We start from the raw sequence: 13,103 nt of genomic DNA on the forward strand, positions 1-13,103 counted from the left end.
AAATTGGGAAAGGAGTATGACAAGGCTGCATATTGTCACCCTGCGTATTTAACTTATATGCAGACTACATCATGAGAAATGCCAGGTTGGATGAATCAGAGGTCAGAATTAAGATTGCTGGGAGAATTATCAACAAGCTCCGATATGCAGACGATACCACCCTAATGGCAGAAAGCGAAGAGGATCTAAAGAGCCTCTTGTTGTGGGTGAAAGAGGAGAGCGCGAAACCTGGTTCGAAACTCAACATTAAGAAAACTAAGATCATGGCATCTGGCCCCATCACTTCCTGGCATATAGAAGGGGAAGAAATGGAAGCAGTGACCGATTTTACTTTCTTGGGCTCCAAGATCACCGCAGATGGTGACTGTAGCCATGAAATTAAAAGGTGCTTGCTCCTTGGGAGGAAAGCTATGGCAAACCTAGACAGCATAGTAAGAAGCAGAGACATCACCTTGCCGACAAAGGTCCATCTAATCAAAGCTATGGTTTTCCCAGTAGTAATGTCTGGGTGTGAGAGCTGGACTATAAGGAAGGCTGAGCGCCGAAGAATTGATGTTTTCGAACTGTGGTGCTGGAGAAGACTCTTACGAGTTCCTTGGACTGCAAGGAGGTCAAATCAGTCCATCCTAAAGGAAATCAACCCTGACTGCTCATTGGAAGGACAGATACTGAAGGTGAAGCTCAAATATTTTGGCTACCTAATGCGAAGAGAAAATTCTCTGGAAAAGACCCTGATGCTGGGAAAGACTGAAGGCAAAAGGAGAAGGGGACGGCAGAGGATGAGATGGCTAGATAGCACCACCGATGCAATGAATAGGAACTTGAGCATGCTCCGGGAGAGAGCGCACGACAGGAAGGCCTGGCGTGCTATGGTCCATGGGGTCACGAAGAGTCGGACACGACTGAACAACAACAACAACAACAACATTGCAAGTGCATTGTTTTAAATGATGTAGGCATGTGATAGCTTGTTTCAGGATACATGGCAGGCAAATGAGGAGGCCTACAACAGAATGTTGTTTGTGTTTGTGAGTTTTTTTCAGCAAGTATGCTCCCAGGGCAGTTTACAAACCATTGGTGTGTGTGTGTGTGTGTGAAATGCTAAATGCAACAAAATCATAAAAGCTCCATAAAAGCTCCATAAAACAGTCATCACCATTAGAAATGTACCCTTAAAAGCTCAGGAAAATGAAGTGGTCTTTGATGCTGAAAAGACAATAAGGCAGATCACAGGCAAATGTCTCTGGGAGCAATGTTCCACTGAGAATGCTCCCTCTCTGGTAGCCACCCACCTTAGCTCAAGTGAAGAGCTCAGTGTACTGGTAGATACATATGGAGACAGGCAGTCCTTCAGGTACCCTGGTCCTAAGCTGCCAAGGGGCTTGAAAGGCCAAACCATTTCACCTGGGTCTGAATTGTATGATAAAATGCAAGTATATGCAGATAGGTAATATACCATGCAATCCTATGCATGTTTCCTGAGACAAAAGTCCCACTATGTTCAATGGGGCTTACTTCCTAGTAAGTGTGTATACCCCAGGATGTTGAACCTCTTTCAGCCCATGGAAAAAAAATCCATTTCGGAGAAGTTCTTGGGAACCTCATCTCAGTGGTGGGTGGGGCCAAAGGCAAAAGGGGAGGGGCTAAAAATCCCACATATTTTAGTTTAGAGCCCTTCTTGCCAGTAACTCAACCATAAGAGGTGCATGCCAGCTTTTTAGGATGGGAAAAAACTTCCAGGACACAACCAAATGATTGCTAGTTAAGGAAAGGGGACGGAGCCTGGGGAAGGGAACATGGCAGTCACAATCTAGAGAACCATGGAGGACCACATTTGGGACCCCATGAGTCCTGGATTTGGCCCCTGAGAGTAGATTAGCTCCCATTGAACATAGATTTAGTTTCTGAGATTAAAACTAAACCCTTTCTGCCTCCTGAAGGCCAACCTAGAGCTGTGGACTTTGCCATCACAAAGCAAGCATGGGGTGGGTGGGTTTCCAAGTTACAAATCCGATGGGGCTGTGGTAAGGCATGCAGAACTCTCCCACTTCCCACTGCTTGCACTCCCTGCAGCCACTGTATCCAAACACTTTCCACCATTTAGCCTCACTTGTGATATTGGAGCAGAGCTGAAGGAAAGGAGACTTCAGGGGACAGACAAAAGGGAGAGAAGTCCCAGGGGAAGGGTTCTGCACCCACACACCCTTTTTCTCTTTAAATCAGGTCCCCACCTCCTCCTTTCTGTGCAACGGTGGCAAAATTGGGTTTGGGGTTGTGGCCCTGGTGCAGCTGCATTGAACCTGCAGGAAAGGGGGAAGCTAGGGTGGCCATGTGTCCTCTTTTACAGAGGACATTCCTCTGTTTAAAGGCATCCTCTGTTTGACTTTGAAGGGCTGTGCTGTCCAAGTCCAGTATAAAGATGAATGGTCATCAGAAGGAAGAGTTGGGCCTTGAAGTTGCCCATCAAAAGCACCTGGACAGCAGACTGAGCAAGGCACACAGGTAGGGATACTAATTTATTCAAGACAAACTAACATGAGTTTGGATTTCTAAGAATCTGACCTATGGAATCCACTGTGTACGGGCCCCCACAGGCTGCGCAGAGTCCATGGACTTTCAGATCTTTTTTTTTTTTTTTGTAACTTTCCTGACATTTTCTGCTGAGATGTATGCTATCCTGGAAAATACATATGGGGAAAAGTTGAATGGAATGGGGGACAATACGGTAAATGTTACATACTAACATAAATTACATAAATTGTTGTGAACCCTCTTACAGAATTATTTGCGTATTTTTCCACAGAACAGGAAAAACAAACAAACAAACCGGAATCTGTCTGTAAACAGATGCCGGAACAAACCACACCACACAATCCATGAAACACACACAGGACAGATTTCACAAAATCCAGACATCCCTGCCCACAGGTCACTTGGTCGCAGTCTTCCACACTCTGGTGATGTGTACCGTATTTCTATTTAAATTATAATAATTATTTCTAAACCTGCATCTATACATAAAATTAGCATATTAAAATTTTAGGCAAATCTCTCCTCTTTTCCCTCTTTCGGGGTGATGCAGTTCTCTTTTGGGGCAATTCATAAGTGGCTACCCAAGAAAAAGGTAGCAGTGATCAGGCTTTGCTAAGTTTGATGATTATTAGTTAATACAACACCAATCTGAGTCACAAACACTATACAGCTGCATCAGAGTGCAGAAGGCACTGAGGTCTAAGTTGTTCACTGCTGCTCTAGAAAAGATGTTCTGCAGTCCACTCTATTCTTCCTTTCAGTATCCCAGGCCACCTAAAAAGGACCACATTAACAGTGCAATCCTGTACATATCTACTCAGAAGTAATGCCCACTGAGTTCAATGGGACTTACTCCCAGGAAAGTGTATATACACTTACCTGGGAGTAAGCCCATCAATGGGACTTATTTCTGAGTAACATGCATACCATTACACTGTAAAAATGCTATAAAAATGTAGTCCGTGTGCAAGAGAACAGCCCAGTGTATTGTGCCCAAAAGTATTTTGCAATGTCGGGAGAGCTCCATTAAACCTCATCCAAGTAGACTACAGTAAAATTAAAAACACTTATTTAAGAAAGTCATTGATTTCAGAAAGACTTACTTATGAGGTGGTAGGTTTAGTCTTGGAGCCTTAGTGTGATTGAAACTGACTGAGTGAAACTGAGTGTGTAATTAAATTTATTCAGGCAATGAGACAGGGCTCTTCTAAATAGGCATGCTGGAGTGTGGGGAGACCTTGGGACTACAGGGTGGGGGTCAGTGTCTCTCAGACAAATCTTTTCCAGCTAATCTAAAAATTCAGACAGTTTATAACATGATATATTTATTGAGGACTTCCATCAGTTCCGAGGCAAAAAAACAAAGCAAAAAACAAGTTATAATATATATTTTTAAATCCATTTTTTTCTCTTTTCTTTTGGAGAGGTCATTTTTTTCAACAAATGTCCAGTGCTCCTTTATTTATTTATTTATTTATTATTAAATTTATTAATCGCCCATCTGGCTGGTCACCCAGCCACTCTGGGCGATGTACAACATACAATAAAAACAGTTTAAAACAAAATTCTACAATAAAAACATTTTCTAAAATACCCTTGTTGTTGTTGTTGTTCAGTCGTTCAGTCGTGTCCGACTCTTTGTGACCCCATGGACCATAGCACGCCTGGCCTTCCTGTCCTGCGCTCTCTCCCGGAGCGTGCTCAAGTTCATATTCATTGCATCCGTGATGCTATCTAGCCATCTCATCCTCTGCCGTCCCCTTCTCCTTTTGCCTTCAGTCTTTCCCAGCATCAGGGTCTTTTCCAGGGAGTTTTCTCTTCGCATTAGGTGGCCAAAATATTGGAGCTTCAGCTTCATTATCTGTCCTTCCAATGAGCACTCAGGGTTGATTTCCTTTAGGATGGACTGATTTGACCTCCTTGCAGTCCAGGGGACTTGTAAGAGTCTTCTCCAGCACCACAGTTCGAAAGCATCAATTCTTCGGCGCTCAGCCTTCCTTACAGTCCAGCTCTCACAGCCATACATTACTACTGGGAAAACCATAGCTTTGATCTAAAATACCCTAACCCACCCCAAATGCCTGCCTGAACAGCCACGTTTTTAATGCATGACGGAAGCTCATTAAAGAGGGGGCATGACGGAGTTCCCTAGGGAGGGAGTTCCACAGAGTGGGGGCCACCACAGAAAAGGCCCTCTCCCTTGTCCCCACCAGTCTAGCTGTCCTGGCTGATGGGACAGAGAGAAGGCCATCCGAGGCTGATCTTGTTAAGCGGCCTGTCTGGTGCTGCTGGAGGCGCTCCTTTCTAGATGAATCAGTGTTTGATATGGATGTATGGATTCCCCACTGTCCATTTCATCTCCACGAGGATTCCTCAGAACCGAGGGCCACCACTTTCCTGAATCAACCACAGCCTTTCGCCTCCGCATTGATTGCCATTTTACAAAAAAAAGGCGATCAGTAAGATGTCCCCCTAGATTTATATGCAAAATAGAGCCATGAATCTTGTGTATAAGTCTTTGTAGACTTATATGCAAGAATCACGGCTCTATTTTGTATATACATCTATGGGGACATCCTGCTGATCACCATTTCTTTTTTTTAATCGTGATTGGCAGGATGTCCCCATAGGCTTATACACAAAATAGAGCCATGAATCATGTGTATAAGCCTATGGACACATAGACTTATATGCAAGATTCACAGCTCTATTTTGCATATAAGTCTATGGGGACATCCTGCCGATTGCCTTTTTTTTTTTTAAGTGGCGATCGGTGCAGAGGAGAATGGGTCCTGGTGCAACAGGCAGCTGTGCCATCCCATGTGGAATCCTACAGGACAGGAGGTAAGTGGGGCTGATCCTCCACAGATTCCTGAGGCCAGATTCCAAAGAATCCAGCCTCATTTGAATCCGCCGCGGATTTCTCTAACTTCCCTACTGTTTGTAATGAAAAAAGTTTCCCTTGCTTTTACTGTTCTCTCTCTCTCTCTCTCTCTCTCTCTCTGTGTGTGTGTGTGTGTGTGTGTGAGTGTATGTGTGCCCACCTTGATTTCCATAGTACTCTGGATACTTTATCAGCAGAGCAGTATCTTGTCTCCATGCTTTCCAAGAATGCTTTCCAATTTCCAGAGGGGTTTCAGTGTTGTGTTGTAGCAAAAGCAACAAAGTTAAGGTGCTACAAGACTCTTCGTTGTTTATAGTGAAATAGAGTGGCTGATATTGCAATCCTATGGCCACTAGTCAGTGGCTAGTAGGGGTGCACGAAAGCCACTTACCTGGTCTCGCAGCTTGCTTCGCGGTGGGGGGGAGGCACTTTGCTGCTCCCCCCGAAGTTCAGGCCGGGGGGGAGGCTTCCCGCTTCGTCCGGCCGAAATTCAGGCCGGGGAGGAGGCTCCTTGCCTCGCCTGGCCGCGAAATAAAAAGTAAAAAAAAAACAAAACGCCCCTGTGATAGGCTACGTGATGATTAACGTAGCCTATCACGGCTAGATCTGCAAAGTCAGCCGTGATAGGCTACGTTAATCGTCACATAGCCTATCACGGGTGACTTAAAAAAAAAAAAAGCACGTATGCAAATGGCGGCCCCCATAGGGAGCCGCCATTCGCGTTCCTTATTTGGTCGCTGTAGTCTACGTAAAGATTTACGTAGACTACAGCGAAAATAAGGGCAACACAAACAGCGTTGCCCTTATTTTCACCGTAGTCTATGTAATCTTTACGTAGACTACAGCGACCAAATAAGGAACGGGAATGGCGGTTCCCTATGGGGGCTGCCATTAGCCGTACGCACTTTTTTTTTTTTAAGTCACCCGTGATAGGCTACATGACGATTTACGTAGCCTATCACGGCTGACTTTGCAAATCTAGCCGTGATAGGCTACGTTAATTGTCACGTAGCCTATCACGGGGGCGTTTTTTTTTTTTTACTTTTATTGGAATGGCAGTGGCGGCAGCCGGTCAAAAGACTGGCTGCTGTCTCTGTCCCTGTCGAAGAGCTGACGAACTGCCGCCGGGACCTGCCGCCAGGAGGGACATTCGGGAAAGGTAAGTCCCATCCTGGGGGGGGGTGCAGGGGGCGGGGGGGGTGCGGAGAATTTCTCCCCGAAACTACTTCAGGGGGCTGAACACGTTGGCACTCAGCCCCCCGAAGTTTCGTGGAGAAATTCTCCCCCATCCCTAGTGGCTAGACAGCCATAGGATACGTCAGTTTCCAGGAACTGACATCGTCCAGGAACCAACCTCGGAGCATGGGCTCCGAGGTCAGTTCCCTGAGAACCAACCTTCCCCCTATCCTGTGCTGCCTCACAGCACAGGCAGCATGGAACGGCCCTGCGCTCCGTGCTCAGAAGAGGAGCATAGAGCAGTGAAAACAGGGCATTCCTGGGGATGTTCTGGGGCAGAGAAAGTGGAAATGCCAGTACAACACATTCAACATGTCTTCCGGCAGACACTTCCCCCATTCTGCCTTCCTGCAGCTAGACAGCTGATTTCATCAGCTGTCTAGCCACTGTCATAGCTGTAATGGATATTTAGCTTTGGCCAAAGAGACTCCATTTTAAGTTATCAGCCATAATAAGACTAAAGCAAGGATGCAATGCAAGTCCACTTATTGAAGGCTTAGCTTAATGCAAAGGTAGACAATAACAGGATGTAGTTTGTGGATTTCTGTAAGTTTCCTATAGAGCTTGTGGTCAAGCTAGTGTTTTCCTGTCACCTTTATGAAGTTATGTCTAAGCTTTAACACCTTATTGCTTTATATGAGAAACCACAATGGTGAATAGCAAATACAAGGGGGGAGGGCATGGAGAAATATGGTTTAGCATATCATCTATAACAGAGGGTTGAAAGCTCCATTCTTGGTCACTCAAATGTCTGAGGTGAACCATCCCATGCCTCGATACTCTGTCCTGAATAAAGCTTTTTGCAAGTGCAGACCATGTTAGTGTGGTCCTTGAGAGTCCAGCTAAGCTGCTGCCCACGACACCACAAATGCAGGGTGGCTGAAGCATGGAAGGGACAATCCCCTCCACGCTTCTCCTGCCCTGCATTGGATAGGCGGTCACCTCCAAGTTCGGAGGTGGCTGCCTATCCCAGTAGGGTTGCTCCCTCTGAGAATGAGATATGAGTGAGGATGTCACCAGATCAAATCTCAACTTCCATAAACTAGGGATGGATGGACACACCCTTGTCTGGTTTCAGAAAGTACCCACTGAAGAGCTGCCCCTGCTCGACCCCCCCAATCCACATTTGAGCCCCCACAAGCTCACTGAGCCACATGCACTCACCCTGGATCCCATCTGCGAGTGCCCACCATTTTCCCAAGCTTGTTTTTACCAAAAAAGGAGGTCTTTTAAAATGTGCACATACACAATATTAGAGGTGTAAATGGGCCAATTATGCCGCTAATATTGTGTAGATCAACCTTTCCCAGCTTGAATTTGCACATATTTAAATACGCACGTTTTAAAAGACCTCTCTTTTTTTCATAAAAACAAGCTTGGGAAAATGGTGGAGGCTCACAGACAGGTCCAGGTGAGTGCAGGGAACGTTCGGGAGGGCACGAGCAGGGATGAGCAAGGCCAGAGGCTCTGAGGGCATGGTCCAGCGGCCTGGGTCATGGGGGACCCCAACAGACTCCTGGACCCAGTTAGCCCCCCACGCCATCCCTAACAAAAACTAGTTAGGTGGACATGGGCAAGCCACTGTCTCTCAATGTCAGCCGTCCATTTGGGGATAAACATATTGACCCACCTTACAGGATAGTTGTAAGGTAAGGCAGGGAAACTGGTGCCCACCAGATATTTTGGACGACAACTCCCAGGAATTCCTGACCATTGGCCATGCTGGATGAGGCTGATGGAAGTTGTAGTCCAAAGCATCTGGAGGGCACCAGGCTGCCTACCCCTGGTGGTAAGGATTACTAATAAGGTATATGAAAAACTATAAGGAGCAAGCAAGGGCCAAAGATTAACCAAGAAGAGAGGAACACGCTTAGGAAAACCCTATTTCTCAAGGAAGGCTTCACTGGAACAGGAAGTCCTCTTATACTTCTTCCGGCCCAGAAAGTAGGGATGTCAGAGAATTCCGCCACGGATCTCGGGGAGGCTGAATGCCAGCGCATTCGGCCCCCCGAAATCAGTGGTGGAACGGTCTGCCCCCCCACCCCCCTGGGACAGGACTTACCTTGGACGGATCTTCCTGGCGGCTGCAGCGGCGGCTGCAGCGGTGGTTCGGCGGCGGCAGCTGCGGCGGCCAGTCTTCCGACCGGCTGCCGCTGCCGCCATTTCCAATTGAAAACAAAACAACCCCCAAAAATGTGATAGGCTACGTAAATGTTTACGTAGCCTATCACAGCTGATTTAAAAAAACAAAAACGCGCATATGCAAATGGCGGGGCCCATGGGCGCCACCATTTGCATTCCTTATTTTGGCACATTTTAGTCTACGTAAACATTTACGTAGACTAAGACGGCGAAAATAAGGGGAACGCAAATACTAGGGTTGGCGGAGAATTTCTCCCCGAAACTTCGGGGGGCCGAGCACCAACGTGTTCGGCCCCCCGAACAAGTTTCGGGGAGAAATTCTCCGCCCCCCCACCCCCCGCACCCCCCCGGGACGGGACTTACCTTTGGCGAATGTCCCTCCCAGCGGTGGGTCCAGTCGGCAGTTCGGCGGGTATTCGTCCAGGGCGGGAGCGGCAGCCGGTCTTTCGACCGGCTGCCACCGCCGCCATTCCAATAAAAGAAAAAAAAAATGCCCCCGTGATAGGCTACGTGACGATTAACACAGCCTATCACGGCTAGATTTGCAAAGTCAGCCGTGATAGGCTACGTTAATCGTCACGTAGCCTATCACGGGGACGTGTTTTTTTTTTTTTTTTTAACTTTTTAGTTCGTGGCTGGGCGAGGCGAGGCGCCTCCTCCCCGGCCTCAATTTCGGCCGGGCGAGGCGGGAAGCCTCCCCCCCAGTCTGAATTTCGGCCGGGCGAGGCGGGAAGCCTCCCCCCCCAGCCTGAACTTTGTGGGGGGAGCAGCAAAGCGCCTCCCCCCCACTGTGAAAAACTTCGAGGACAGGTAAGGGACTTTCGTGCACCCCTACAAATAGCGTAGATGCTACGCTATTTGCGTTCCCCTTATTTTCGCCGTCTTAGTCTACGTTAATGTTTACGTAGACTAAGACATGCCAAAATAAGGAACGCAAATGGCGGCACCCATGGGCGCTGTCATTTGCGTACGTGCATTTTTTTTCTTTTAAATCAGCCATGATAGGCTACATAAACATTTACGTAGCCTATCACGGCTGACTGCAGGGACGCAAACGGCGGCAGCTACAGCCACCGCCATTTGCGTCCCTGCTAGCCAGCGGCCGGATGTCCAGCTGCTGGCGGAGCCGGCCGACGGCTCTGCAGAATCCCTGAGGAGCTGGCCAGCCAGGATTCTGGGGGGGGGAGGAATGGAGCGCCACCGCCCCCGGCGAGGATTCTGGGGGGAGGGATGGAACGCCTCCCCCCCCAACCATTAGCATAATCCCCGAAAGGTAAGTGATTTTCGTACATCCCTACCAGAAAGGTCATACAGTTAGCCTGGATAGAAGGAATCAGTCCAGCCTGAAGATACTTTACTGAGAAGCTTCCACTTGAAGTTTAGTGGTTCTCCATTGGGCAGCAGCACGCAGATCTAGGGATGGCGGAGAATTTCTCCACGAATCTCGGGGAGGCTGAATACCAATGCACTCGGCCCCCCAAAATTGTTGGTGAAATTCTCCGCCGCCCCGCCCCCCCGGGATGGGACTTACCTCCCTCGAATGTCCCTCTTGGTGGCGGGTGCCGGCGGGAGTTCAGTGGCGGATCATCGGGGGCGGCGGCCGGTCTTCTGACCGGCTGCTGCCGCCGCCATTACAGAATAAAGTAAAAAAAAAACAAACAAACACCCGTGATACGCTACGTAACGATTTACGTAGCCTATCGCGGCTAGATTTCCAAAGTCAGCCGTGCTAGGCTACGTAAATCGTTACGTAGCCTATCACGGGTGACTTTGAAAAAAAAAAGCGCGCACGCAAATGGCGGTGCCCATGGGCGCTGCCATTTGCGTTCTTTATTTCGGCCCAGTAGTTTACGTAAAGATTTACGTAGACTACGGCAAAAATAAGGGCAACGCAAATAGCGTTGCCCTTATTTTCGCCGTAGTCTACATAAATCTTTACGTAGACTACCCCTGTCCAAATAAGGAATGCAAATAACGGCGCCCATGGGCGCCGCCATTTGCATACGCGCTTTTTTTTTTTCAAAGTCATCCGTGATAGGCTACGTAATGATTTACGTAGCCTATCACGGCTGACTTTGGAAATCTAACCGTGATAGGCTACGTAAATCGTTACGTAGTCTATCATGGGTGTTTGTTTGTTCTTCCCACTTTTTTATTTCGCGGCTGGGGAGACAGGGCGCTTCTCCCTGGCCTGAATTTCAGCCGGGCGAGGTGGGGCACCTCCCCCGCAGCCTGAACTTCGGGGGGAGAACCGAAGCACCTCCCCCCCTCCGCGAAGCAAGCTGCAGGACCAGGTAAGTGCCTTTCGTACATCCCTACGCAGATCCAGCAACTTCTGGTGAATATGCATTCAAGTGTATGTCCAAATGTATATTAAACTAAATAAACAAACTCAATCCAGACAAGACCAAAATGTTATTAGTGGGAGGTTCTTCTGACCAGATGAATGGTGTTCAGCCTGGTCTGGATGAGGTTGCGTTCCCCCTGGAGAAGTAGGCTCATAGCATGGGTGTTCTTCTGAAACCATCACTGTTACTTGAGGCTCAGGTTGCCTTAGTGTTGCAGAGTGCCTTCTACTAGCTTTGGCTGGCAGCCCAGCTACACCCCGATCTGGACAGCATAACCTGGCTTCAGTAGTCTATGCTTGGGTAACTTCCAGGTTAGATTACTGCAATGCACTCTATGTGGGGCTGCCTTTGAAGATGGTTTGGAAACTTCAGCTTGTGTAAAATGCACTGGCCAAATTAATGTCATCTTTTTGGAACTAGTTTAAGATCTCCCTCTACTGCCAGGCATTTCATGGCATATGATGGGCTGTTTAGTTCATAAGTCAGATTATTTCTGGTTGTCATTTACATTTTAGTTGTTTTATGGGATGGGTGTATTTTAATGGATAATTGCTGTAACTGTTTTAAACTTTCTATGTTTTAATTCTATCTTAGCTCACGCTGAGACTTTTTTGAGAAAGGCATCTAAGAAATTATAATCATCATCATCCAATGTGCATTCTTGTGTAGCTTGTATGGCAACTTCATACTACTTGTGTAACTTATGAAACTAGTATGGAGCTGTGCAGTGTTGTCCTTACTGACATCACCATGTTTCCAAATTTGATTAGTCTCATTGATCTGTGACATCATCAGATTAACTATTCATTGGAATCATAAAGCAAGGAGAAAGAAGAAACCCTATGTAGAGAAACAAAACTATCTTATAATTGTATATATAGTTTGTGTATGTTGTGGAGTTAATTTCCTTTCTGTGTTTGATAAAACCAAAAGGTCAAAAGTTCAGGTGGCCAAAACATGGCAGTTGCCAGTAAGTCTATAGAGCAAGTGAGAGGACAGGATGTTCAACAAAAGGTCAGGATCCTTGCTCAGCCTTTTGGTGCCAAAAAGTCTGCTCTGAAGGAAAAATAGGTTATGTAAGTAGTTTCAGTTTTGCACAAAGCTCAGCAGAAGTAATTTAGGGCATAGGTGAGCCCTCCTGACTTGTCAGAGTTACAAGAACACAGGCTATCTTTAGCATATAAAATGCTGAGGCCAAAATGATATTTAGAGAGAGTCCAGAAGAAAATCAGAGGTTGGTAGGCTGAAAAGAAAGAAGAAATAAGTCAAGGAAGAAAGGTGCTTGGGAAAGCTAATAATTCTGACATTAATATAGTGCTGGGAAGAACTTGGATAAAATAGGGAGAGTCTAGCAAGGATTTGGTGGATGTGTTTAACCCTGGTTATTTTCTTATCCTTTTGCTCGTGCATGTGTGTGTGTGTATGTGTGTGTGTTGTAACCATTCAGATATTAAAACCTTTGTCCTAATAATAGTTTTCCAGTAAAATTTCAAAATGTTGTTATTTAATTTAATTTAAAACTTATGGTCTCTTTCCTTGTTGATTTACCCACCACACCTAAAAGCCAAATCCCAAACTACCTAAAGGTATTAACAAGCCACCCAGATGGTTTTAAAGGCTTTTTGGTGGAAGTAGGTGGGGAAAATAAGGATTTCCACCTGGTGGCAATGGGAAAGCACCAGGAACGGAGGGGCAAACGGGAGTAAGGCACACTATTTAGCCTGATCTCTCTTCCACATGCAGATTAGGACATACCTGGTCCCATGACACCCTGTTAAACTTAAAAATGGCACTGAAACTTTAGCAGATCTGGGCAATAATTTTGGGGTAAAAACTAGGCTATAATTTGTATTGCTTTACTATAACACTTCAGTGAATTCATTCATATTTTTTTTGTACTTAACTGTACTGCAACTGAAGAAAAATCTGAGCACACATCTGTAACAGGGGTGGGTTGGGGG

Source organism: Heloderma suspectum, chromosome 3 (genome assembly GCF_057233095.1).
Source record: "Heloderma suspectum isolate Gila_16-S chromosome 3, 16-S_ref, whole genome shotgun sequence".
Lineage (NCBI taxonomy): Eukaryota > Metazoa > Chordata > Lepidosauria > Squamata > Helodermatidae > Heloderma > Heloderma suspectum.